General features: G+C 36.3%; 1 long non-coding RNA gene across 1 annotated transcript; it reads left to right on the forward strand.

Moving 5' to 3' along the window:
* The first annotated feature begins 835 nt into the window (after window positions 1-835).
* On the forward strand, window positions 836-2,572 carry LOC135246398 (uncharacterized). Its single transcript, XR_010327657.1, has 4 exons — window positions 836-1,078; window positions 1,792-1,854; window positions 2,023-2,174; window positions 2,462-2,572. It is a non-coding gene; the product is annotated as an uncharacterized LOC135246398 (long non-coding RNA).
* The last annotated feature ends 3,006 nt before the right edge of the window (window positions 2,573-5,578 follow it).

Genomic DNA, 5,578 nt, shown 5'->3' on the forward strand with positions numbered 1-5,578 from the left:
GCATTTTGAGTGCAGTGATGGGCCCCACAATCTGGATAATGCTCTGACTGTGCTTGTGTGTTCCATGGGGAATGAGTAATCGGCCACCCCCGGACTGAGGAAGGGTTTCTGTGGACAGGTGCCCCCTGCTCATTGCTCAATAGTGACACCCCTGGTCAGTTAGGAACTTGCAATCTGTTTGTGCCAGCTTCATAGTCTTCCAGTGCAGAAAATGCATGGCATAGAAATGCTCTCGGGCTACAATGAAAATAAGGGGTAGCTGACTGCATGTGCTTGTCTGCCCCCTCCCGAATGGTCAGAGGACATTGTGCCTGCATTATTTCCCCTTCCATACACACTATCATCTGCCTTTCTTTCTGCAGATCAGCATAAACACCCCATAAATGTTGAAAGATTTTGAGTGTTTTCAACTTGAGCACTTTTTTGATCTTTCTCCCCACATATTTGTGCCTGCATGCATATAAAAATGAACCAAATTAATTGAAGTTACAAATGTACCCCCATCCTCTCTCAGCAACTCAGGATGAAGACGTAACCTATTCTGAGGTCAAAACCATCAACCCTATCGCCTCCAACACAGTGTGCCACTGTGGTTCAGCAGGTCTGTCGCAAACGCCTTAAAAGTCGTTCTCTAGGAAAAATTGGAAAATTGAATCTAGTCCTGCACACTTGCATTTCTTCTGAAGAGTTGATAGTTAATGACCTAATGTCATTACATAAATTAAATAGAGTAGGCCGACACTCTTAAATTCATTTAGGAGAGAGGGCCTCCTGTATTTTTATTTAGAGAATATTTGCTTGTCACATTGGCGGATATCAGATTGCAGTAGCGGATTTTTATTTGCTGTTGTAAAACTTTAGTTTATTGCAGTATGTTTAGTTTGAAATTAAAATAAAAACTAGCAACAAGAACAACAGTATAAAACATCAAAGAAATGAGACATTCTGCTTAACTTGTCTGTTTTCTTGACCACAGAGCACAGTGGGCAAAACTCACTTCCCTACAGACGGGCTACAGTGAGTCTGGGGCTGCTGTGTGCCCTCTTATTGGCTGCCACAGTAGTCCTGTGTGTCCTCTGTGAGTAACTGTCTGTGTCTCTTTACTGTGATCCTGGTCAAATGTCATTTTAAAGTAAAAAACAGATCTGTTCTGTCATTTTACAAATGAATATCATATAGTGGGATTAACTTTTGGGCTTTTGGGCAATCCCCTCTGTTTTACCCCGCTATTGATGTAGATTCATTTTAAGAAAAATAAATGTTTTTAAGTAATAAATTAGTTACTACATAAGAGCTAATATGTGATGTTGATGCCTTGATCATTGTTGGTCATTATTTTTTTCCAAAATCCATTCAACATTGTAGTCTTTACTTTGAAATTTGCCCAGAAAAAAAATTCTATATAAAAAAATCTTACATAATTTATATATTATATTTATTTGTCACCTATCTGTATATATTTTTTTTTTCATTCACATTGTTAAATATATACTGCAATATTCTTATAAAGCCCAAATAAACAAAAAGATTGTTCATAATTCTCTAAAACTGTATAAATTAATACATGGATTTAACAACACAAATTAAAAATTCTTAAACTTTTTTACTAGTTTGCCCAAATTTATTCATTCACAGTTCACAAACTTAACAAATGATGTGGTCAACCTATGGGCTTAAGCTTCTGTGTCCACAGATTAGCACAGTAGTCTGTATCATACTGAGGTGAAATTCTGTAAAACTCCTTAATCGATACTTTTCTCCCTAAAGAATGCATTTTCCCTTGTGTGTTAGATACAAGTCTATCAAAAAAGTATTCAATGTTGGAGAGAGATCTGGAGAAAGTCCAGCTACAGAGTAAGTACAATGAAGTATTTAAGAAACTCCTCTTTTAGTGCAGGACTGTCCCTCCAGTTCGCAGTGAGTGGTGCTACTCTGTTGTCCATCTGCAGAAAAGCATTTACTTTTACACTGTTACAATGAAAAGATCATTCTTAGAGTCTGCTGCTTGTTCTTTCTGTACAGGCAGTGTGTCTAACCGCTGTCTACAGGGCTGGGCACAGTTCTCTTCGAAGTGTTACTACTTCTCTAATGAGAGGAAGAACTGGACAGACAGTCGCACTGACTGCGTTAAATGGGGAGCTGACCTGGTGATTATAGAGAGTGTAGAGGAAAAGGTAAGGCTCTGTAAAATCATTGTGAATGAGTGGGTGGAGATAAAACTGACAACATGCATTCATAAGAAGCCACTGTAAATGTAATTATGTTTCTCATCATGTGTTGGCTCTTACAATCTAACGTGTTCAATATTACCACTATGGGTGAATCGCATTTATCAGTGAGGTGTGGCTCATGCTGTAGCTCAGTATCTCACATATCCAGAAAGTGTCAGTGTGGACTGTTTGTCTCTCAGTGTCTACATCTACAGAGTAAGGAGTGAGGGTCATTCTGTGTTTGTTTTCAGCGGTTCATCAACAATAAAATAAGAAACGTTATCTGGATTGGACTGAGTTACTCAGCAGCTAAGGGTAACTGGCTCTGGGTGAATGGAACCCATCTGCAGGATGGGTAAGAATTCTTACAGAAACAGCACAGGAAGTTAAAAATATAGACAGACACAATCATGTTTTAAACAATTTTAAACAACATCTTGGCAGATCAGAAATATGAATGTTCCTCTGATGGTAGCCAGTCTAAGGTTTGCGTTACTGCAGTGAAATATGTCACTGGATATGTTTCTGGTTATGATAGTGCATATGTGTACTTTACCCTTTTTATCTTTAATATTGTTTTGTTTGTACGATCAGGTTGATTTAATGAGTACAGTTAATCCAGAATTATTTTCGAACAAGATATATTTCTGCTGTCTGAACTCTCTCATAGATGGCAATAGACAGAGAATGAGAAGGAGTCACTGTATTTCCTTAGGAAACAGCAGAGAAGTAGAGCTTCTGTGTCTCAGTCTTTGCTTCCTTTACAGATTCCGGGTGCGTGGAAAGCCAAATGTTGAAAACGGACATGATTGTGCCCTGTTTGCCCCTAATGCATGGAATGCATGGGATGCTTTTCACTGTTCTACTGACCATAATTTCATCTGTGAGACTAATGCTCTGCTCCCCTAAACCATTTTTTATCATTGTATGTTTTTGCTTCTCTCATCTTGTGACAGGCCGTTGACCATGCCAGGTTTGTCAGACCAAACACAGGACCAATAAGCAGACCACAGTGTTACCGTTTCACTCACTATCTCATAAAGGCTCTCCAAACAGAGGCTGTGTCCTAAAGACATAAGCCACATGTACCCACAAGTAAACAAGTGGTATGTGACTCTATGACTTAAATTTAATAAACATTTATCCTCAACTCTGACTTACAAGTAATATCCTTGCTTTATAATCCTTGCTGCAATTGAGTCAAATTTAAGAACTAATGTTTATTGAATTTAGGTTTATGTGGTTCCTGTCTTACCTTAATCTCAATCTGGCTGTATCACAGAAGCAAGTCCACAAGCTAAGAGTGTGTGTAAATGCTACATTAATACTCATAAATACCAAACTGATAAAGTACTAAAAATTATATTCCATGCATTTTTGAAGACGTACTAAAAATGTATTAAACTGTGTCAAGTAAAGTTTTTGTTATTCTGAATGTTAGTTTGCTGCTGAAATATTCTGCTTCAATTTCAGCTTTTTTTTGTCTTTGTAATCATTTGTTCCTCATCACTTCAACATGAGCAGATAACAGGATAATCTGAGAAGTGGTGCAGTTCAGCTACAGTTTTCTAATTTTATTGGCAACCAGCACAACCTTCCTTAGAAGGTTAAAATAAAAGCTTAACGTAGTATATATAATGCTTTCATAAACTTGACATAATGGCTTCATCTATACGCAAATGTTGTGCTTCATAAATAGTGGCAAAACATCTTTTACAACATTATGCCAAATGTGACATAACCAACATTATCGCATGGCTAAACATTATAAAGGGTGCATGAAACATGCTTATGTAGGATCCTAGGCGAACTGTGATATAACTCATGATGTCACTTGATGTCATGAAACAGTCCAAATCAACCCGAGAGAAGGGAGTCCCCTTGAATGCCGTTACAATTTTACTAAATGTACAGTAAATTACACATTTAATAAATTAAACTGTATGCGTACGCGCGCACACACACATTCACACACATACACGCATACCCACACTCTCTCTCTCAACACACAAAAAGGGAAATTTTTATTCAGTATACATTGATAAAAATTCTGAATGCTCTGGTGAGTTCATTGATGGCTTGTATTGTTTCACTTAACCAGCATTACTTTGCCACTCTGACATATTAACTTTGTACTCATAGTTATGTCAGGTGCACACTTATGTGTAATGTTGCTACAGTTTTTTACAATCGCTAACATCCTTTTGTCCAATCTGTGGTCACATTTTCAAAACTCTAACACAATTAGCACAACCTCTGTCTGTTGTGGACCATACCATTAACACAATTCATGTTGCTTTCACAGAATATGCAGTCAATTAACACATTTCTAAAATGCTTAAAGTTTCTTTACATACAAGCTTACCCAATATCAAAATTATGGACCTTTCTTGTCTTATTTACAAATGCTTGCACACAGCATGCCAGAAATTAAAACCTAATGTTCAAAACCTTAAATATAGTATAATGCCTCTACTTCTGCAACAACAGCAGCTCAAAAGCTATATTGAAACAGCGGATAAGCATTTTTGAATGAACAGATCATTGAAACATTGAGAAATGGCTGATTTACTGTAATTGTGTATTTTATTTTTACACATTTGGAACCAAAGCCCATGTATGTTGGATTTTTTGTTGATCACTGGCAGCAATTTCATGTTGCTAATAAAGGTTTTACTGCAGCATGTCTGTCTCTTACAATTTTTTTCTACTACATTCTATAAAGTAAAGATGACTCATTTACTTTTATAGATAGTATGTTGCCAAAAATGCACATATTCGACACTCAACCAAAAAATGTAGAGTGGTTCACAGCAAAAGGAAACTGAATTATAAAAAAACAATGGATTTCATATTGTCTGTTGTATGCAGGTACAACTGAAACATGTAATGCAGTTTTTGTAATGCCATCAACTGTTAGTATTTTGAAAGTCGTTGTGCTATGATTGACTAGATGTTCCTCTTGGATAGAAAACGTGTTTGTGTTTTGACAGAATGATTTGATATTGAGTCGAGTTTGCCGTGTTTTGATAGAGTTAGTGTATGTAGAGAAAGTTGTTTTACATTTTGAAATGTATAGTTGGTATTTAATGAACAAAATGTGGTTTTGAGCAGAAAATGAACTATTTGGCTAATTGTGTGATGTAGGTGTGTTGCTGTGTTAGAAAAAGTAACTTAGTATAGTATAGGTAAACGCTTGTTACCAATTGTAAAAAACTGTAATTTGAGTTAAAATATTGTGAATATTATATGTGAAAGTATATTATTTATGCATGTAGTGTACATGTTTAGAAAGGAAGAAATGCCATTATGTTTGTCATTTTTACCATTTCTGTCATTTTTTCTTTTGTACTCATAACTGAAATAAC

The sequence above is a fragment of the Anguilla rostrata genome, unplaced genomic scaffold (genome assembly GCF_018555375.3).
Source record: "Anguilla rostrata isolate EN2019 unplaced genomic scaffold, ASM1855537v3 scaf0256, whole genome shotgun sequence".
Classification (NCBI taxonomy): domain Eukaryota; kingdom Metazoa; phylum Chordata; class Actinopteri; order Anguilliformes; family Anguillidae; genus Anguilla; species Anguilla rostrata.